Here is a 23577-nt window from a genome sequence, read left to right on the forward strand (position 1 = left end):
AAAGACCCGGCGCGCGCGCGCCCTAGGGAGCGGGGCCGCGCGCGCCGGGACAGAACTGACGGGGAGCGAGTAAGGTACGGGAGCCGGGGTGCGCATCGCGAGCGGGCGCTACCCGCATCGCGAATCGCATCCCGGCCGGAGGTAGTAACGCAGCGCCCCGGGTCCGTGGAACCGACCGGGGCGCTGCAGTGAGGGAAGTGTAGCGAGCGCTCCGGGGAGGAGCGGGGACCCGGAGCGCTCGGCGTAACAGTACCCCCCCCCTTGGGTCTCCCCCTCTTCTTGGGGCCTGAGAACCTGAGGATCAGACTTTTGTCCAGGATATTGTCCTCAGGTTCCCAGGACCTCTCTTCTGGACCACAACCCTCCCAATCCACTAAAAAAAAAGTTCTTCCCCTGACCTTTTTAGAGGCCAAAATCTCTTTGACAGAGAAGATGTCCGAGGAGCCGGAAACAGGAGTGGGAGGAACAGATTTAGGAGAAAAACGGTTGAGGATGAGAGGTTTAAGAAGAGAGACGTGAAAGGCATTAGGGATACGAAGAGAAGGAGGAAGAAGAAGTTTGTAAGAGACAGGATTAATTTGACACAAAACTTTAAAAGGACCAAGATAGCGTGGTCCCAACTTATAGCTCGGGACACGGAAACGGACATATTTAGCGGAGAGCCATACCTTGTCTCCAGGGGAAAAAATGGGAGGAGCTCTTCTTTTCTTATCTGCGAATCTCTTCATGCGAGAAGAAGCCTGTAAGAGAGAATTTTGGGTCTCTTTCCATATGGTGGAAAGATCACGAGAAATTTCATCCACAGCGGGCAGACCAGAGGGCAAGGGGGTAGGGAGGGGGGGAAGAGGGTGACGGCCGTACACCACGAAAAACGGAGATTTGGAGGAAGATTCAGAGATTCTGAAATTATACGAGAATTCGGCCCAAGGTAGAAGATCTGCCCAGTCATCCTGGCGGGAGGAAACAAAATGTCGTAAATAGTCACCCAAGATCTGGTTAATTCTCTCTACTTGTCCATTGGATTGAGGATGGTATGCAGAAGAAAAATTTAATTTAATCTTGAGTTGTTTACAGAGAGCCCTCCAGAATTTAGACACAAATTGGACGCCTCTATCCGAGACGATCTGTGTAGGCAACCCGTGAAGACGAAAAATGTGTACAAAAAATTGTTTAGCCAACTGAGGCGCTGAAGGAAGACCAGGAAGAGGGATGAAATGTGCCATTTTGGAGAATCGATCAACGACCACCCAAATAACAGTGTTGCCATGGGATGGGGGTAAGTCAGTAATAAAATCCATACCAATCAGAGACCAAGGTTGTTCGGGGACAGGTAGAGGATGAAGAAAACCAGCGGGCTTCTGGCGAGGAGTCTTATCCCGGGCACAGATAGTGCAGGCTCGCACAAAGTCCACCACATCAGTCTCTAGAGTCGGCCACCAATAGAAGCGAGAGATGAGTTGCACAGATTTCTTGATGCCCGCATGACCTGCGAGATGGGAGGAGTGACCCCATTTGAGGATCCCAAGGCGTTGGCGTGGAGAAACAAAGGTCTTTCCTGGAGGAGTTTGCCTGATGGAGGCTGGAGAAGTGGAAATCAGGCAGTCAGGAGGAATGATGTGTTGAGGAGAGAGTTCAATTTCAGAGGCATCTGAGGAACGAGAGAGAGCATCGGCCCTAATGTTTTTATCAGCAGGCCGAAAGTGAATTTCAAAATTAAATCGGGCAAAGAACAGAGACCACCTGGCCTGACGAGGATTCAGCCGTTGGGCAGACTGGAGGTAGGAGAGGTTCTTGTGATCGGTGTAAATAATAACTGGAAATCTTGATCCCTCCAGCAGATGCCTCCATTCCTCAAGTGCTAATTTAATGGCTAGAAGCTCTCGATCCCCGATGGAGTAGTTCCTCTCCGCCGGAGAGAAGGTCCTGGAAAAAAAACCACAAGTAACAGCATGCCCGGAAGAGTTTTTTTGTAGAAGGACAGCTCCAGCTCCCACTGAGGAGGCATCAACCTCCAATAGGAAGGGTTTAGATGGGTCAGGTCTGGAGAGCACGGGAGCCGAAGAAAAGGCAGACTTGAGTCGTTTAAAGGCGTCTTCCGCTTGAGGAGGCCAAGACTTGGGATCGGCATTTTTTTTTGTTAAAGCCACAATAGGAGCCACAATGGTAGAAAAATGTGGAATAAATTGCCTGTAATAATTGGCGAACCCCAAAAAACGTTGGATGGCACGGAGTCCGGAGGGGCGTGGCCAATCTAAGACGGCAGAGAGTTTATCTGGGTCCATTTGTAGTCCCTGGCCAGAGACCAAGTATCCTAGAAAAGGAAGAGATTGGCATTCAAACAGACATTTCTCTATTTTGGCATAGAGTTGATTATCACGAAGTCTCTGAAGAACCATACGGACATGCTGGCGGTGTTCTTCAAGATTGGCAGAAAAAATCAGGATATCGTCCAGATATACAACAACACAGGAGTATAGTAGATCACGAAAAATTTCATTAACAAAGTCTTGGAAGACGGCAGGGGCGTTGCATAGACCAAAGGGCATGACCAGATACTCAAAGTGTCCATCTCTGGTGTTAAATGCCGTTTTCCATTCATCCCCCTCTCTGATGCGGATGAGATTATAAGCACCTCTTAAGTCCAGTTTGGTAAAAATATGGGCACCTTGGAGACGATCAAAGAGTTCAGAGATGAGGGGTAGGGGGTAGCGGTTCTTAACCGTGATTTTATTAAGACCGCGGTAGTCAATGCAAGGACGTAGAGAGCCATCTTTTTTGGACACAAAGAAAAATCCGGCTCCGGCAGGAGAGGAGGATTTACGGATAAAGCCCTTTTTTAAATTTTCTTGGACGTATTCAGACATGGCAAGAGTCTCTGGGACGGACAGAGGATAGATTCTGCCCCGGGGTGGAGTAGTGCCCGGGAGGAGGTCAATGGGACAATCATAAGGCCTGTGAGGAGGTAGAGTCTCAGCTTGTTTTTTGCAAAAAACGTCCGCAAAGTCCATATAGGCCTTAGGGAGACCGGTTACATGAGGAAGCACAGGGACACGGCAAGGTTTACTGGGAACCGGTTTTAAGCAGTCCTTGGAACAAGAGGGCCCCCAACTCTTGATCTCCCCAGTGGACCAATCCAGGATTGGGGAATGGAGTTGAAGCCAAGGAAGTCCAAGAAGGATTTCAGAAGTGCAATTGGGGAGGACCAACAGTTCAATCCTCTCGTGATGAGATCCGATGCACATTAGAAGGGGCTCCGTGCGGAAACGTATAGTACAGTCCAATCTTTCATTGTTTACACAATTGATGTAGAGGGGTCTGGCGAGACTGGTCACCGGGATGTTGAACCTGTTGACGAGAGAGGCTAAGATGAAATTTCCTGCAGATCCAGAGTCCAGGAAGGCCACAGCAGAGAAGGAGAAGGCAGAGGCAGACATCCGCACAGGCACAGTAAGACGTGGAGAAGCAGAGTAGACATCAAGGACTGTCTCACCTTTGTGCGGAGTCAGCGGACGTCTTTCCAGGCGGGGAGGACGGATAGGACAATCCTTCAGGAAGTGTTCGGTACTAGCACAGTACAGGCAGAGATTCTCCATGCGGCGTCGTGTCCTCTCTTGGGGTGTCAGGCGAGACCGGTCGACCTGCATAGCCTCCACGGCGGAAGGCACAGGAACAGATTGCAGGGGACCAGAGGAGAGAGGAGCCGGGGAGAAGAAACGCCTCGTGCGAACAGAGTCCATATCCTGGCGGAGCTCCTGACGCCGTTCGGAAAAACGCATGTCAATGCGAGTGGCAAGATGGATGAGTTCATGTAGGTTAGCAGGGATTTCTCGTGCGGCCAGAACATCTTTAATGTTGCTGGATAGGCCTTTTTTAAAGGTCGCGCAGAGTGCCTCATTATTCCAGGATAATTCTGAAGCAAGGGTACGGAACTGTACGGCATACTCGCCAACGGAAGAATTACCCTGGACCAGGTTCAACAGGGCAGTCTCAGCAGAAGAGGCTCGGGCAGGTTCCTCAAAGACACTTCGAATTTCCGAGAAGAAGGAGTGTACAGAGGCAGTGACGGGGTCATTGCGGTCCCAGAGCGGTGTGGCCCAAGCCAGGGCTTTTCCAGACAGCAGGCTGACTACGAAAGCCACCTTAGACCTTTCAGTGGGGAACTGGTCCGACATCATCTCCAAGTGTAATGAACATTGGGAAAGAAAGCCACGGCAAAACTTAGAGTCCCCATCAAATTTATCCGGCAAGGATAGTCGTATTCCAGAAGCGGCCACTCGCTGCGGAGGAGGTACAGGAGCTGGCGGAGGAGATGATTGCTGGAGCTGTGGTAGTAACTGTTGTAGCATAACAGTCAGTTGAGACAGCTGTTGGCCTTGTTGCGCAATCTGTTGTGACTGCTGGGCGACCACCGTGGTGAGGTCAGCGACAACTGGCAGAGGAACTTCAGCGGGATCCATGGCCGGATCTACTGTCACGATGCCGGCTGGCAGGTAGTGGATCCTCTGTGCCAGAGAGGGATTGGCGTGGACCGTGCTAGAGGATCGGTTCTAAGTCACTACTGGTTTTCACCAGAGCCCGCCGCAAAGCGGGATGGTCTTGCTGCGGCGGTAGTGACCAGGTCGTATCCCCTAGCAACGGCTCAACCTCTCTGGCTGCTGAAGATAGGCGCGGTACAAGGGAGTAGACAGAAGCAAGGTCGGACGTAGCAGAAGGTCGGGGCAGGCAGCAAGGATCGTAGTCAGGGGCAACGGCAGAAGGTCTGGAATCACAGGCAAGGAACACACAAGGAACGCTTTCACTGGCACTAGGGCAACAAGATCCGGCGAGGGAGTGAAGGGGAAGTGAGGTGATATAGGGAAGTGCACAGGTGTAAACACTAATTGGAACCACTGCACCAATCAGCGGTGCAGTGGCCCTTTAAATCGCAAAGACCCGGCGCGCGCGCGCCCTAGGGAGCGGGGCCGCGCGCGCCGGGACAGAACTGACGGGGAGCGAGTAAGGTACGGGAGCCGGGGTGCGCATCGCGAGCGGGCGCTACCCGCATCGCGAATCGCATCCCGGCCGGAGGTAGTAACGCAGCGCCCCGGGTCCGTGGAACCGACCGGGGCGCTGCAGTGAGGGAAGTGTAGCGAGCGCTCCGGGGAGGAGCGGGGACCCGGAGCGCTCGGCGTAACATCTGCAACTTCAAATCCACAACAGATCCCTAAGGGTAAATTTACAAGTACAGGATCTACTGTAGATTTCAATGTAACTAAATTATTAAACACAGTATCACATTTCCAGCAGATCTGTATGTGTGAACGTACCTTTAGCGTGCATATTTTCTGCAGCAGACCTGCTGCAAATTCTCCTCAGCAGATTTTGCTGCCCATTGAAGTCAATGGGCAGCAAAATCTGCAGCAGCAGATCTACAGCAGATCTGCAGCAAAAATATGCATGTGTGAACGCACCCTAAGGCTAAGTTTCCACAAAGTCAGAAGTGGATCCATAAGGGAGGAGAAGTGTAAGTCCTTCCTTTATATGTCCTCTTCCTTTTGAATACATTTCTGGCTTTGGCTCAAAAACTGCAGTGGCAGATATCCAAAAACTGCCAGAAAAAAAACCTAAGGGCATGTTCCCACATGCCATATTTTGCTGCGTATTTGCTGCTGCGTATTTTCTTTCCCATTGAAGTCAATGGCTAGCAAAATATGCAGCTGATTTTGCTACCCATTGACTTCAATAAAAAAAAAATATGCAGCAGCAAAATACGGCACATGTGTATTTTTGCTACAGATGTAGCTGCCCATTGACTTCAATGGGCAGCAAAATCTGCTGAGGAATATCTGCAGCAGATCTGCTGCAGAAAATATGCACATGTGGACGTACCCTAAGGGTGCATTCACACATGCATATTTTCTGCTGCAGATTTGCTGTAGCAGATTTTACTATCCATTGAATTCAATGGTCAGCAAAATCTGCAGCTGATCTGCAGCAAAAATACGCACGTGTGAACGTATCCTAAACGTGGATTGAGCAGAAAACTGAGATGCTTTCTCCCTGAACACTGGCAGCCACATCCTCTGTCAGCCACATCTGCTGTACAGCACAGTATGCCCGACCTGTCCTGCTGTCCCCAGAGATAACACTAGTTGTGGGCCACAAATGGGATTTCCAGGGTTGTCAACTTCTTGCAAATGTATGGACAGTTGGAAAAAATATGGTGTTTTTTTCAGCCATTCATAGTGTCCAAACTGTCTGAATTTTTATTTACTCCCCAATGAGTGCATGACACGTGCCGAATGTGACAGAAAAAGCAAGAAAAAAGAGCATAGTTCTGAGGAGGACAATTGACAGCAGTTGCTGGATGGTTTTGTGATGCCCCAGTACAGGACATGGTCCTGCACTACACTTAGGCCCTGTCAGGTTTTGTCCCTCAGTGACCTGGGGCTCTCCTGCCGTGTCTCCCCTGCTGTTACTATACTGTCATTAATTGTCATAGAATTGTAGTCAGTGTATTAATGTATAGTTAGTATAAAGGACCTGTGAGAGGTCATCTAAAGGACCTGTGAGTTGTCACATGTTATGTTTATGTTATCACATATACAAAGAACAAAACAGTACACCATAAAGATCACACGCGAATAAATGTACAAGAAAATCTTTAATAGAAAATACACAATACACTTACAATATGTCTAATCAGACAACAAACCAACCTCCATAAAAACATTTAAAAAGGCATAAACATGCCCTCCAACAACAGGGGGGAGCCCCTTGGACTCCTCCCAGGACACCTGTATCTATAGTAAAGTTCTAACACCACCTCTGAATATATCCAAATAACACAAATATATCCGTATTATCACAAAAACTCTCTGTCAAGTACAAATATAAAGTATACAACCTGATCCACAGATATGACAGACAGGAAGCTGGGAAATGCAAGAACCAGAGGTAGTGCAGTAAAAAATCCCTGTACAGGTGTCCTCCTGTGTATGTTATCACATGTTACCCAGAGGGCACCAGGTTGACACATGACCCGCAGCTTGACCAATGGGCTTTGGCTCAGCCTCCCTCTATATAAGGGGGTGGCCATTACAATTCTCTCTCTTTCTGCTCAGGACAGCAAAGCACAGACATCACAGACCCTGTGTCCAGTACATCTGGAGGCCATAAAGCCTGCACACCAGCCACATTGTCAGTAAGTCATCTCATCTATGTCTGCTGTCACAACTATCATTAGTCAAGTCCAGCCTAAAGTCAAGATTCTAAAGTCTATTACAAGTATAATTAGTCTCAGCAAGCTGTGAGGTCCTTCTGTGTTCCTGGCCAACTCTCTGGGATTCTGACCTAGATGTGAAGATAATAAAACCTGTCCTAACTCAGTAAAGCCTCTGTTAAACCTTAACCTTGTTGTGGACTCACCTTTCACTGCCTAGCCATTGGAATAGCAGAGATATCGTTTGGGTGGTTCCGGTACCCAAAAAACACTCTGGTGTCATGAATATTAGGGGTTAATAACACCTTGCCCCTGGGGTTAATACCATCTTGCCCCATCCACCTACACCGCTACACTCGTGGTCCCGCCATCACCGTGGGTCACCACAGTTTCATATTGCTCACAGGTCAGGTTCAGAGGTGGTGAGTCAGTGCAGGTGACCTCTGGGGAAGCAGAGCTGAGAGGTTTAGTCAGCGTAGTAGAGCTGTGTGTGACTAGAGGTTTTGCATGATATTTATAGTGTTCTTGTTGTATCTCTTACTATAGCACCTACTCACTGCTCTCCACTGTCAGATACCTCACTGTACTACAGCTCCTATCACTTACCTCACATTACTACTACTCCTATCAATCACATCACGTTCCTACTACTTCTGTGTTAGGCTTCACAATGTATTAACACTCCTATCAGTCACCTCACTGTGCAGTACTGTACTACTACTCCTATGTAAGTCAACTCACAACACTATTACTCCTATGTAAGTTACCTTACTGTACTACTGCTACTATCAGTCATCTAACTGTATGACTACTCTTTATTAGTCACCTCACTGTAGTATTACTCCTACCAGTCACCTCACTGTACTACTACTCCTATGTAAGTCACCTCACTGTACTATTACTCCTATGTAAGTTACCTTACTGTACTACTGCTACTATCAGTCATCTCACTGTATGACTGCTCTATATTAGTCACCTAACTGTAGTATTACTCCTACCAGTCACCTCACTGTACTACTACTCCTATGTCAGTCACCAGTATACTACTACTCCTATTTTAGTCACTAGTAAACTACTCCTATGTCAGTCACATCTCAATGGAGTAGGGGGATGTAAATTTTGAAGTGTTTTAAAGAAACTATATGGGGGGGGGGGGGGTACATGGGGGAGTTGCTTAAAAACAGTAAAGAGCATATATCCATGCAAATTTGAGCCCTCCATGATTTTTTGTCAAGTTGTCCTTAATGATGATCTCCCAGCACTAGGACAGAGCAGATTATATACAGAGCAGTGAAACAATGCAAAAAACACCTGCATTCTGTGCCTTCTCTGCACTGTACAAAGTCTCTAAAAATACAGTCATACCATTCCATGTAATACTACTATACAAGGGCCAAATATTATCCCCTAATTGCAATTATATGTCACCTTCACATAGTATCTGAATAACAAAACCACAGAAGAACCACATATTTCCACTGTATTGGAACGGCATAATACCACCAGGGCAGGTCCGCAAATACCGGATAGACCAGGCCCTCCCATGCTCAACTGCATACACCGATTGATGTACAGAGCTTCAGAATACAAGCAGAGCCCTATATATCAGTCCTGGGACAGAGGAGGCATATCGCTGCTGCACAGTACCACCTCTACTACTGTACCCACACAAGAAAATTGTGATTTTCTAAGTGTTTAAAAGGCATCCAGTATCGCTTAAGATATTATTTGTTCATTATTATAGTGTTACTATTTCGGTTGCCCATTACGGGAGGTGCTACCCCATACCCTTGCTGCCCTGTCAGGCAGCCTCGCTACAGTGTCCCCTGGGCCCCCTTGCATCTGTCCCCCCCATGTAAATATGTTTCTAATGTATTATACCATGTAATGTGTTCAGAAAGCGTTGTCACTTTAAGACTGTTTACCATGTGACTTGTCATGTACCAGGAGGTACCAGTGACCAGGTGATCCCAGGGGTGACCTATGGGCTCCCTGCTAGTTTCCCCCATAAAAGCCTTGGATGGAGCTAGCTCTCTCTCTTTCCTTACAAGTCTTTGCTGAGGTCAAGTCGAGTCCTAGAGAGTGTCCAGAGTCATAGGAGCCTCAAGTCCAGTCTGCAGCCACAAGCAGCTACAAGTAACCACAGTCTCAGCATTGTCAGTCATCAGTCAAGTCAGTCACAGTCATCATTTGTCAAGTCAACGTGGCCTGCATTAAATTGACCATATCTACTAGTCCCAGCAAGCCCTTAAAGTCTCTGAGTCACTGGTCACTTCCGTGGGCCCTGGCTGAACTGTATAGACTTCTCCACCTGTCTAACCTCAGTAAAGCTACCTTTATCTATAACTTGGCGTCAGAGTCATTATTGCCCCCGTGCCTAGCCCAGGATCTACCGGTATACCTTCGGGTGGTATCGAAGATAAACCACGCCCTGGCATCATGAATACAAGGGATTACTGCCATCTTCCCCTAGGTCAAAAACATCTGCCCTCATCACACCCCATTACCACACTATCATAAAAAAAAAAAAGATGTCAAAAGTCTTGACTGGGCAAGGTCTGTTGTCACTAGAACAAACTGAGAGAAGAGCTCAGCTGCAAGCCCCATCTCGCCACTCTTAAGACTTACTATAAAATGAATCTTCAGCAATGAAGAAAGGGAGAGCAACAAGGCCAGAAAGAGAATCACTCAGCTGAGAGCTTCTCGTTCTAGCGATCGGTGGGGGTCTGAACACTCAGACCCCAACCGATCAACACTTTTCACAAGTCTTTGTAGGTAACCATGTTTTGAATTTGGTTTTGTGGTACACTTTCTTCTTTATATCTATTATAAATACCCCACAAAATACAAAACGAACGATGCAAGAAGTCTGCAGTTGATATGTATAGTACAAGAAGTGTGATAAGTCCCTAAGAGTACCATGAATTACCCAAGTGAGGTCACTGGGCACCATATGACCTGCACAGATGTCACTTATAGAGCTCATATGTTTGGCACTGATAGAGTTAAGACAGTTAAAAATACTGGCACCATTATCATAGCAACATGGCACATCTCTTTGCTCTTCAATCTCAAACACAATGACATATGTTGTCCTAATGCCTGCAGCAAAGACAAGTCATCTTGGCTCATTGAAAAGCCCTTCCTGGAAACTGTTGACACTTTATCTTACTTATGGTTTGGTTGTTAAAAATCTCTTCCTCGGCTGATAAGAGCTGCCAAGATTAAGACTGATCGCTGAGGTCCTAATGTATCAATGCCAGGCAATCTTTGTTTAACTCTTTCCACATTCTGTGGGAAGCGAGCAAATATTTATAAGCGGTGTGACTGTTTTTCACCTCTAAATAAGCAAGGTTCGGAGCCAAAACCAATTTTCTTGTTGCTTGTGTGCTTTGGCTTTAAAATAAAACACATGTTCTCCCTCTCTGTCTCGCTCCCTCTTCTTCTTGCTGTAGATTCTTTATGGCATCCTGCACTCCCAAGCAAGATTCCTTTATGTTACCAGTGACAGTCTGGATGACAGATCTTATACCTGTGGAGACACATGGGTGACACAGATTCAAAATTAATCTTTCCTAAATAGGAGCTCTGCAGCAAACCAAAGACAAGACATCGATGCAGTAGGATAGCATGTCACCAATAAATCAGACCTGATTTACTCCTGTCTACTTAGCTACGGCTTGTAGAATATGTGCATCCTAACAGACTGGATATACATGACACCTCCTGATCAGTTAGCAGAGAGTAGGCTTTTTTTTTCTACTTTTGGGAGTAACAAACATACCATGAGGTCGCCCTGGGGGGACTATTTTACCTTCTATCCGGAACGACTATGCAGTTTGGTGCTTTGAAATTGCACAGCGGGATGTGAAATACACTCCATCATGAATATTTTTATGCTTTATTTTCGATTCCGTTGTTTCTTACTTACTTTAACATTTTATTTTTAGCTTACACGGAATTCTTGAAATCCTTTTTTATGTTATATTAATGTTTAAATATTGCACATTTTAATCAAATAAGAAGACTCAAGGTTTAACCCAGTAATATGCCTCAAGGAAAACCCTTAGATGTAAAACTTTAAAACTGTAGACTTCTAGATGGAGTATTACTTTCTTGAAGGAATTAGGGTCTACATGTAAATAATGCATTTTGGCTGCCCTTTTTGTGAACAGACAGTTCAGACTTCAGTATCTACCTAGGTGAAAAATAAAGTAGTATGACATAGTTCATAAGGTTGAAAAAAGACCAGGGATTATCAAGTTCATTCTATAACCCTAATGAGTCCCTACTGAGTTGATCTAGAGGAAGGCAAAAAAAAAAAAAAAAAAAAACTCATACTAGAGGTAAAAATTCCTTCCTGACTCCAAATATGGAATCAGAATAAATCCCTGGATCCACGTTCTGTCCCTATCCATTCAGTATACATAACCAGTGATGTTATTATTCTCCAAAAATGCATCCAGACCCCTTTTGAACTTTTTTACAGAGTTCACCATGACCACCTCCTCCGGAAGAGAATTCCACAGTCTCACTGCTCTTACAGTAAAGAACCCCATCTGTGCTGGTGTAGAAACCTTCTTTCCTCTAGATGTAGAGGATGCCCCCTTCTTATAGATACAGTCCTGGGTATAAATAGATCATGGGAGAGATCTCTGTACGGTCCCCTGATATATTTATACATAGTTATTAGGTCTCCCCTAAGTCTTCTTTTTCTAATCTAAATAACCCTAATTCTGATAATCATTCTGGGTACTGTAGTCATCTCATTCCCCGTATTACATCTTTAAACCCTCTCCAGCTCCACTATATCTTTCTTATACACTGGTGCCCAGTACTGTACACAGTATTCTATGTGTGGTCTGACTAGTGATTTGTACAGAGGTAGAATTATTTCCTTGTCATGGGCATCCTTTTCCACATCAGTCGTCCCAAGTGTTCTCCCATTTAATACATAATCCCAGCACGATTTTTCTTCCCCATGTGCATTACCTTACATTTATCAATGTTGAACCTCATCTGCCACTTCTCAGCCCAAACCTCCAACCTATCCAGATCCATTTGTAACAGTGCACTGTCCTCTATAGTGTTTACCGCTTTACAGAGTTTAGTATCATCTGCAAAGATTGCTACTTTACTGTTCAACCCCTCTACAAGGTCATTAATAAATATATTAAATAGAATAGGACCCAAGACTGACCCCCTGTGGTACCCCACTAGTAACAGCCACCCAACCTGAATAAGTACCATTAATAACCACCCTCTGTTTTCTATCGCAGAGCCAGTTACTTACCCACTTGCACACATTTTCCCCCAAATCCAAGCATTCTCATTTTATGCCCCAACTTATTATGTGGCACCATATCAAATGCTTTGGAAAAATCCACATACAGACGAAATCCAGCGATTGCCCCTGGTCTAGTCTGGATCTCACCTCCTCATAAAAGCTGATCAGGTTAGTTTGACAGGACCGATCCCTTATAAATCCATGCTGATATGAAGTCATACATTTATTTTTATCAAGATACTCCAAAATAGCATCCCTTAGAAAACCCCTAACAATTTACATACAACAAAGGTTAAACTAACAGGCCTATAATTCCTGGGGTCACCTTTTGACCCCTTTTTAAATATTGGCACCACATTTGCCATGCGCCAGTCCTGGGGAAAAGTCCCTGTTACTATAGAGTCCCTGAATATTAAAAATAGGGGTCTGTCTATTACATTACTTAATTCCTTTAGAACACGGTGGTGAATGCCATCTGGACCTGGCGATTTGTATATTTTGATTTTTTGTAGGTGGCACTGTACTTCTTCCTGAGTTAAACAGGTGACCTGTACTGGGGAGTTTACCTTATCTTGCTGTATTTCACCTGGTATTTCATTTTCCTCAGTGGATACAGTGGAGAAGAATTTGTTTAATATATTTGCTTATTTCTGATCCCCGTTTATAATTTCTTCCTCATCATTTTTTAAAGGGCCAACACTTTCATTTTTGACCTTTTTGATATTTATATAGTTAAAGAACATTTTGGGGTTAGTTTTACTCTCTTTGGCAATTAGTCTTTCTGTCTCTATTTTTGCGGCTTTAATCTGTGTTTTTTTTAACATATTTTTACATTTTTCTCTATAGCTTTTTAATGCTTCTTCACTGCTGTTCTGTTTTAGAATTTTAAATGCTTAACATTTTTATATATCCATATTGTTTTTCTTTTATTCTTGACTCTTTTATTCCTATAAGGTATATACCTCTTACAGGGAGGATTCAAAATATTCTTAAAAGTCTCCCATTTAGTGTCCGTATTCTTGTTTTTGAGGACATTATCCCATTTTATATTGATAAGGGCTTGAGTTGATCAGTCTTTGACTTCCTAAAGTACATTGTTTTTGTGGCCCCTTGTGAGGTTCCCTTATTGAAGAACAAGTTATAAGATGAAAAACATGCTGTGCCAGTCATTTGCTGCTAACTCTAGAAACCTGGAGAGCCCCTTTAGTAAATAATATTGTCAAATGCTATCATATTCGACGATAGTGCAGACAACGCTGTTTCCGGGTTTGTTGCCCCTCGTCAGAACAGAGCAGGGTCTTCTCTTTTAAAAGGCTTCTCTTGTAATAGGCTTGTCGTGAACTCTGGAACGGACCCCGGCTCTCTCAGTAAGGAGCGTGTGTCATCTACCGTTAGACGGCACACACTCCATTCATGTCTATGAGAGTCTCTTCGGCACTCCCATAGAAATGAATGGAGCCCGTGCCAGTTGCATCATGTGCTCCTCACTGAGCTCTGGGTCACATTCTGGTGATTGCAGGGGGTCCCAGTGCTCAGACCCCCCGCAATCAGCTACTTAGCCTCAATCCTGTGGATAGGGGATAAGTTCATTTATGCCAGAGATCTCCAGTAAAGGGGTCATTCAGTGGGAAAATTATTTTTAAAAAAGACACAACCGTAACACATGTCAACCAGTGAATGGCAGAGCAGACTTTCCAGTGATCCTGTGAGTCGAGACAGGACCTAAAAGTAGGAATAAACAGGGAGGCAGTGTGTTGGAGCAAAAGTGGGGGGGGGGGGGGGGGGGATCAATGAAGTAAGAAATAATTTTTTCCTATCCAAACAGGCCCTTCAAACACCAATTCCTGATTCCAGTAGCAAAGTGGATTGGGGGCTCAGTACCACTCCAGTCTTACCTGTATTGGAATAGGGGGGGGGTTGCAAAAGCATAATTCATCACCTTAACAATGATGACCTTTTTATTGAATGTCAGTGATAATAGGGTCTAATTTGATATTTTAATACCTGTTTCTTCTAGCACATGGAGTTCAGGTCTATAGTGTAATTTACATTTTGAGTCTTAGGGTTGTTTTTCAGAGCCAACCCCTGCCTGATATGACCGCTGATCTCCTGGATCGGTGCTAATTTACTGAGATTATTACATGGCATGGCATTTGGGCACTCAGGGCAGCAGGAATAATTACTGGAGAGCAAGCATGGATGTGAAGGAAAATGTTCTCCTCTCTGTGTCCGTAGGCATGTTCTGTGCTTGCGCAATCTGCCAGCGCAGACTGGCTGTTAAAGGGGTACTCCAGCGGAAAACTTTTTTTATTTTTTTTAAATCAACTGGTGCCAGAAAGTTAAAAAGATTTGTAAATAACTTCTATTTAAAAATCTTTTTTTTTTTTTTTTTTTTTTATTAACAATTCTTTATTTAAGTTTTTTAACACATAAACAATAGTAGCGTCATGGCACAAGAGGAGCAGTACATCGAAGATCTTCAATACACAATGCAGAGGGGGTACAGCTTTTGTGTGACAGAAAGGTTTATACAAACAGAAAATGGCATACTCCTTGCTTGGACAATCAAAGCCAGGGTAATGTAATCCCCTCTGGCTACCCTCCTCACGCCCCGCGCCTGATATCAGTAACTACTTAATCCCTCCAGTACTTATCAGCTGCTGTATACTACAGAAGAAGTTCTTTTCTTTTTGAATGTTTTTCCAGTCTGACCACAATGCTCTCTGCTGACACCTTCAGGAACTGTCCAGAGCAGGAGAAAATCCCCATAGTAAACCTAACCTTCTCTGGACAGTTCCTGACATGGACAGAGGTGTCAGCAGAGAGCACTGACAGAGAGAAAGGAAATTCAAAAAGAAAAGAACTTCCTGTGGAGCATACAGCAGCTCACAAGTTTGGCTCCAAATCCATCTGGCCATAAAAAAATAGATGTGCACTCTGCTCTAAATTTACCAACTTTTATTACAGAATCTCTGATGCAGGAGTGAGCGTAGCCTAACCTGAGATCTGTACCATAACTATACCAGTTGGGTTTCACAATGTATTCTTACCATTTGAACTATACACGTTATGAGACATTTAGTCAATTATATCTTTAAATAAAGGTCAAATCTCAACATCTACACTGCTTAATGCGCCTGCCACCTAATGTATAGTTCACCTAGTTCAAGTATAGTTTTTAAAAGAACCTTGTTCCTGCAAACACAGCTGTCACAGTGTAGCATATTTATTTTCAATATCATGTTCTATTACTGGCCCTAATATAACTACTGTGCCTGAGATTCTCAGGGAAACTTCCAAGTAATGAGCGTAATGTAACCTAATGTAACACAGCTTTAATTACACTTCTGCTAGACTTGCAGCAAACTCCCATCTAAATGGCGCGGATGCAGTAATGTCACCCAGTTACCGGAGGATAATTATCAATAATCTTTAAGCAAGTTGAAATAACCATTTTCACGCTTTATTTTGACAGTCAGTTTAAATTTTGGGATAAACTTTCTCATTAAATTAACCATCACTATTATTCAAACTAACACGTCCGCTCCACCTCTCCAATTTTCTTCATTAAGGGTCTTTTTTTTCATGCGTCGATAGCAGTTGTCACTGCGGTGCCAGATTAATACCATCTAACAGGGCTGCTTTTTTAGATATTTACAGCTATCTGTGCAATGCTATTGGGGGAAAGTGCACAAGAAAAGGAGTATACACATCTACGATTCTGTCAGGAGGAGCAAAGAACAATCAAACACTAACTAGCAAAACACATCTCTACTTTGACATGACATTTTGACATAAATTTCTTTTAAAAGTGGGGACTGAAGAACCATCATTCAGATTAAGAAAGATGCAGTCACTGGCTACCGAGATATTGTGCTGTACTGCAGCCTTAAGGCTTCTATATAGGAAGGTATCGTTTGCTTAATTAGCTCCAATTGTATATGACATTGTCATGTTGGTTTACTAAATATACACATGAAATTGCTTTATTTTGCCAACTGATTGCTGACATAATTTGTGAATATAAGTTGCGGATTTGACATCAATTCCCTTTGGTGATGTTACCTGCCTGTTCCACCTGCAATTGCTTAAATAAAGCCTGCAGGGAGACTTCAATAACCAATCTATTTACTTTAGCATGTGATAGAGAAAAATAAAGCCCACATCCAACTGCAAAGATTCAAGATGACAATCAGAATTCTGTCCCATTCGGCTTTTCCCGGCGCATTTTCTCAAATTATTTTACAGATTAGACAAGAAGGACCCAGACAATCCATTCTTCTGCACAAGAACACTTTCAAAGAAAATACAAATTTGGGACTGTTTGATAATAATTGGACAGGAGGCTATGCCCAATATATGTATATTTTTGTATCCAGTAGCTGGCAGCGTGTTATTAAAAAAAATCATTGTGCTGTATACAGCAAAGTATATGGCATAGTAAACTTAAAGGGTACCTTCCATCAAAAAAAACTTTTGATATATTATAGATTAATGTATGCAGAATAACTTTCCAATAGCATGTTACTAAAAAATATGCTGCAGCCGGGACACAGACAAGCTCAGCACTGCTCCCTGGCAAGAAGCAGTGATGAGCTTGTCTGTGTCCGGGCTGCAGTCTGAGATTTAGGACTCCAGCATGAGTCTGAAATCTATAAACAAAAAAAAAAAAAAAAGGCTTGCGGCCAGGACTAGTAGGGAGACCCTTAGTGGTCATTTTTTCAAAGTGGAAAATTAAATAGAAAGAAGCATATTTTTTAATAACATGCTATTGGAAAGTTATTCTGCATATATATACCCCTTAAGGACTGAGCCCTTTTTCGCAATTATGACCACCGTCACTTTACGAATTAATAACGCATATTCTACTTTATTTTGGTGGTAAATTTTTGGCGTTAATTGCATCCTTTTTTGGTGAAAAATCCCAAAATTTCATGAAAATTTTGAAAATTTAGCATTTTTCTGACTTTGAAGCTCTCTAATTGTAAGGAAAATGGATATTCCAAATAAATTTTATATTTCTTCACAAACACAATATGTCCACTTTATGTTGGTATCATAAAATGGACATACTTTTGCTTTTTGAAAAAATTAGAGGGCTTCAAAGTAGAGCAGCAATTTTCAAAAATGTCATGAAAATTGCTAAATCTGAAGGGACAGATGTTACAGAACTAAAAGTCCCAGCATGCCTGGGCAGTCGAGGCATGCTGAGAGTTGTAGTTTGGCAACATCTGGAGGGCTACTGTTTGGGCACCACTGTAACAGTGGTCTCCAAACTGTGACCCTCCAGATGTTGCAAAACTACAACTCCCAGCATGCCCAGACAGCCTTTGGCTCTCTGGGCATGCTAGGAGTTGCAGTTTGGTCCCCCTAGTGGTTGCCACAGTAAAGATCAATTTACTTTCACTTTCAATTCCCCCCCCCCCCCCCCACTGTCGATTCCCTACCTAATCAGGATCCTGCAGGCTCCAGCAAAGATCCCGTGTCCCCAGGCATCTTCTTCTGCAGGTACGGCCTTCATCTTCTTTCCAGAGCCCCTCAACATCCAGGGGCGGGCATAACGGGGGGTTGCAATGGCAACCCCCTGTCCTGCGCTGCCATTGGTCAGAACTCCGTTCTGACTAATGCCAGGGGATAGGAGTAGATCACAGCTTTGCGACCTCACTCCTATCCTTTAGGCTGATCGGGGCTGTTGCTGACAACTCCGATCAGCCCTCTTTTCCGGGTGATCGGGTCACCAGAGACCCGATCAGCCCGGAATTGGAGAAAATCGCATGTCTGAATTGACATGCGATTTTCTCCGATCGCCGACATGGGGGGGTCTCAGGACCCCCCTGGGCGATGTGCCAGGGTGCCTGCTGAATGATTTCAGCAGGCATCCGGCTCCGGTCCCCAACCGGCTAGCGGTGGGGACCGGATTTCCCACGGGCGTATGGATACGCCCTCGGTCCTTAAGGACTCGGAATGCAGGGCGTATCCATACGCCCTGTGTCCTGAAGAGGTTAATCTATAATATATCAAAAGTTTTTTTGATGAAAGGTACCCTTTAATTCTTGGGATACCCCTTTTTACTATACGTATCATGCATATTTGATGTCCACAGGGTCTTGGTGGGGGGCGTGACTTTACAAGGGGAATCTGGCCATGACATCACGATCACGGCCTCTGGCTTCGAGCATTCTGAACTAAATGTTCAGAACACTGGAGCTCTGGCGTACCCCTTTAAAGGGCAACTCGAATTATGTTGTGGTTGAAGGGTACATGTTTAAAACTGCTGGCAACTCCATAGCCTGGAAGTTAACTGCTGCTAAAGTGAGCAATTTACCAATTAGCCAGAAGTTTCAGTGGCAAATCCGTAGACTTATCAGCAGGATACGGAGTTGCACTTAAACCCCTTAAGGACCAAGCGTTTTTCTGTTTTTGCACTTTTGTTTTTCATCCTTACCTTTTTATAATCATAACCCTTTCAATTTTTCACCTAAAATGTTTTTATATTTTGGGGGCTTCCGTTTCTACGCAGTAAATTTTTCGGTAAAAATTACACTTTATCTTTATTCTGTAGGCTCATACGATTAAAATGATACCCTACTTTTACAGGTTTGATTATGTAGTACTTTTAAAATTGTCCTATTCGGACCCCTATAACTTTTTAATTTTTCTGCATACGGGGTGGTATGAGCTATGTGCCGTGATCTGAAGTTTTAATTGGTACCATTTTTGTTTTGATCAGACTTTTTGATTGCTTTTTATTCCTTTTATTATGGTATAAAAAGTTACCAAAATACGCTGTTTTGAATTTTTTTGCGCATACGCCATTGACCGTGTAGGGAGGTGATTTTAACTTTTAATAAGGAAGGGGTTCATGTGTGTGTTTTTAAACTTTTTTTTTACTTTTTTTTACACTTTTAGGGGTCCCCTTAGGGGAATTTTAGGAGAAATCATTTGATTCCTCACACAGATCAATGTGGTTCCATAGAACCACACTGATCTGTGTGCTCTGCGCTCGATTGATAAAGCCTAGACCTGCCAAGATTTATCATTCTGAGCGCAGGAACAGGAGCAGATGTAAGCCCTCCGGCTACCTCCACAGTGGATCACCCCCCCACCCCACCCCACCCCACTGGACCACCAGGGACGGGATAAAGGTACCTTTGGACACCGCTGTCAAAGCTGATCTAAAGGGTTAATAGCCACCCGCATGTTGAGGGCTGGCCGGTTTGATGTGGGCTCGAGTCAGGAGCCTACGTCATACCCCGTTAATGGCATATGGCCGAGCATAGACGTCCATGGTCGTTAAAGGGGTACTCTCATGAAAAACGTTTCAACTGGTGCCAGAATGTTAAACAGATTTGTAAATTACTTCCAGTACTTTTTACGGGCTGTGTACTACAGAGGAAATGCTTTTCTTTTTGGATTTCTCTTCTGGCATGACCAAAACCAGGTGGTAACCAAGGGCTACAGAAAGCCGTCTTCTCCAATGCTATATTTGCATCATGACAGCTTCCACCGGGACCACACCAAAGCAGCTTTGCCGTACAGCCAGTTATTACGAATTAAAAAAATAAACAGTGACTCCGCAACCTTCCAGGAGCAAGCGGATCAACTCACTAACCATCTGAATAAAAGAAAATATCCTAAACAAGTAACTGAGGCTGCCCGAAGATGTATAGACAAAAAGCCACGTCTTTCTTTGATCAACAAGACCACTGTTGATCTCCATCCTGTTGCACAAAAACGCTTTGTCTTCTCGTTTAAACACAGCAATATGTCCGACACTTTTAAAAAACTTTCCTAAAATATTGGCATCTACTAGAGGAGGATCCGGACCTTCGAGACACAGCCAAAAACAAACCTATCTTTGCCTACAGGAAAAATAAAACCATTAAAGACCATTTAGTTTGTAGCAAATTCTCCTCCATCATCCATAATAACAATTGGATCTCAGCCTCCTCCCCGTCTGGTAACCACAAGTGCGGTCATTGCTCGTACTGCCCTCAACTTCTCACAGGAGAATTACAGTGTTGGAGGAGTCAACATACGAGTTAAAGATTTAATAACTTGCAGAACTGACTTTGTGGTATACATAATTATCTGCCCCTGCGGACTCTTTACATAGGCTCCACGATCAGAAATCTCTTTACAAGGTTCAGAGAGCATCTACGCCTATCAAAATTGGGTACCGGAGTACCCAAATTGGCAGAACACATCAGAGACGTACATGCCAGCGACTTGCCTGGAGTTCCTAGACATTGAGCGAGTCACATACCCCTTTCCAGGAAAAACTAAAGACAATACCTTACGCCAGAAAGAAGCTATTTGGATCTCCAAACTGAGAAACGAACCGAAAAAATGAACTCAATGCTTGTGTTTAAAGTTTTAATCTTCATTACATAGTCTAATCATATTCTTTTCTCCCCATATGTTCCTTTATTTTTGTCTCCCTTGCCTATGAATTGTTCTCACACGTATTTGCTTGTTCTATATACCTTTCCAAATTTATAGCGTGCAATAATGCGCAACTGTCCTCCTTTATTGATTGCTCGCTGTGCTGATACTCTACTGTGCTGCACCACTTAAAATAGCATTGCGCGCATAGCATACCAGTATATTTAGCTCATTGCCAATTTTGGTTTACACTTAGAATTATCCAGGCTTTGGATTTCACTTGATTGTATTGCATCCTCAGCCGTGCCCACCGGTGTCACGAGCTGCAGCTTCTTTCCTCCTCCCCCCACTTACCTAATCACCTTCTCACGTACACATCACACACACACCTTGACGCATTAGTCCATTGACGTCATCAACCGGTACCGGCGCACTCCTTCCCAGGTCATCGGCACTGCATATATAAGTCAGAGCCGATCCTCTTTCCAGCAGAGTGAACAAGCAGACTTCCTGCGAAACGATTCATCGCTCTAGATCAGCTCCACAGAGCTGATGTCCGCTCCCTCCTCCCTTCTATTCTACCTGTATGTACAGCACGCATGAATAAAACCTGCTTTACTTCAACATTTAAAACGTGGTGAGTGCAATGATTTTTTTCTATCTTCATTTTTGCAAAGTCTTAAAAAGAGTTCTTTTGATACCTAAAGGAATTGCAGACTTTAATATACTAGTGCAACATTATAAAGAGATTTTGGAAAGACTTTGCACCAGTGAAGATATAATAGGAGGAGCATTTAGTAGGTGGCTTGTAATAGGAGAACATAAAAGGACAGTAAGTGGCTAAGCGGGCAGATCCTGCTCCAACATCTCATCTCATCTCAGAGCAGGGAGAAAAGACAAGCAGTGGGGGGGCTGAAAGGAGCTGCAACAGGAGTTGTGGGGGACTGGGGTAGGTAAGTATCCCTTTTTTTTTTTTAAATTTTACAGCAGCTCCAGCATAATATCAAAACAATCAGAATACTATTTAAAGCAGAATTAGATGTATCTCTCACACTAGTTGGGGCTCATCTCTTCTGTGGTTTCAACAATTTCATACTAAAATTCTGTTTGTTGTTTACAAAGAGAAAAGAGTGCATCAGACTATGGAAACGGGGGAAAAAAACTACATAGTATTACAAAAAGGCTTATTTTTTCTTATTGTAATTTGTTTTACTTTTAACTGGTGAATGCCAGATATCAAGATATTTTTATCCTTTATAGGTTTTTCATACTCTGATAGTCACTTGTTTCTTTGTATGCCATCAAAAAGAATTGCTACTACTGCTGGTCATGACTAACTTCGTTGCTATAAAAACATGACCAATTTTTTTAATAGTTTTTATAGGGAAGGTAATATTTAGTGTTTTTATTACATTTTCTTTTAAGTTTGAATTCAGTAGCAGCGGTGTAACTGGGGGGAGGGGTGTCTGGAGTTTCTGTCTTTCCCTCCCATTGTTGCCTGTATTCCTTTATGTTACAGCAGCTGGGGCTTTTAACAGTAGAGGGAGAGAGGCTGTATCCACCGCTCACCAGGGCTCCTACTGCACTCCTGGGATGTAACTGCTCTGCAGGAGAGGTAAGTATGTGCAATGTTTGTAAATATGTGGGCAATGTGTATGTATGTCAGAGTAATGCCGAGTTCACAATGACCTCCATTTTCCATATATATATCGGGAACAGCTTCTATCACATATGTTAAATGGAAACTTAGATGTACTATTTGTCACCCATATAGACCAATATGGAATGCATTTAGCACATACATGGTGAGCTTTTTAACAATGTATCTGTTAAACAGATGCCATTACAACCTATGGGTATTCGATGTCACTGTTAGGCATCTGTTTAATGAATCCATCCCCCAATGGCTATAATGATATATATATTTAATGGATAAGTCATGAAAAGCTATTGAAAAGCAAATGCTATATCTATTAAATGGATACATACAGTGGCAACCATCATAGGCTAATATAGTATTCAGTAATAGATCATTTTATTTATTTATTTTTAATTATATTATCTATTGAAATAACATAGTCCACTATGCTTTTATGTATAACATTTTTGGGATATATTGATGTATACTTGCCAGATTGAGGCCCAAAAGGGTACTTTACGCCTCCATTTGACTAATGGAAAAGTCTATCAAGTATTTTCCAATGTACATGTAGGGGAGAAAAGTAAAGTGCGAACCTAGCCTAATATAAGTAAGTATGAGTGTTGGGAGAATTACATGTGTGTATTTTGTGTAATGTGTATGAATATACTGCATGAATATGTTTAATTAGCATTTATGTATGTGTGCAATGTGTATGTGTGTATTTATAGGCAGCAGCCAATTGGAAGAGGCAAGGATGCAGGAGGAAGGGAGAGAACCTATACCAATAATGGAGCACGAAGTGGACTCACAGTAGACACTGTAACAAAGCTATTATAACTGATTTATAAGGTGATTTGCAGAAATAGCAGATAAATATATGATATACCGTATTTTTCGCCGTATAAGACGCACTTTTTCTTCCCCAAAACGGGGGGGGGAGGGAAGTTGGTGCGTCTTATATGGCGAATATACGCCCGAGGCTGCTGCGGGCGAGAGCGGGAAGTCAGCGGGAAGTACAGAGGCTGCGGCGGTGCGGTACAGCGCTGACTACCCGCTCCCCGC

The sequence above is a fragment of the Hyla sarda genome, unplaced genomic scaffold, assembly GCF_029499605.1.
Source record: "Hyla sarda isolate aHylSar1 unplaced genomic scaffold, aHylSar1.hap1 scaffold_71, whole genome shotgun sequence".
Classification (NCBI taxonomy): Eukaryota; Metazoa; Chordata; class Amphibia; order Anura; family Hylidae; genus Hyla; species Hyla sarda.